This window comes from Macrobrachium rosenbergii, chromosome 7 (genome assembly GCF_040412425.1).
Source record: "Macrobrachium rosenbergii isolate ZJJX-2024 chromosome 7, ASM4041242v1, whole genome shotgun sequence".
Taxonomy (NCBI): domain Eukaryota; kingdom Metazoa; phylum Arthropoda; class Malacostraca; order Decapoda; family Palaemonidae; genus Macrobrachium; species Macrobrachium rosenbergii.
This window is the reverse complement of record NC_089747.1, coordinates 25,847,501-25,847,802: the sequence shown is the minus strand read 5'-3', so window position 1 is coordinate 25,847,802 and position 302 is coordinate 25,847,501.

The following is a 302-nucleotide window of genomic DNA, read 5'->3' as shown; positions in this document are numbered from 1 at the left end:
TGACTTAATCTTTATATTAAGTTTACATGAGCAGGCAATGGTCAAACACGTAATAATTAAAGGCAAGTCCTTCATGCTTTCAATCTGTAGAGAAAATAATTTGCTAATAACTTTCTGAAGTTGGAGTTGATTTTTAAGAAGACAAAGTTGTACTATACTTTACAAAATGCTCAAATTCTTAGTCTCGATTCAACCTGCAAAGATATTTTCCTTGAAAATGAAAAGTGGTGAGACATTCACTTTTAATTACCAGAACTTCCTACTGAATCTCCCATGCAATTACTGGGTCAAATTTCCCATTC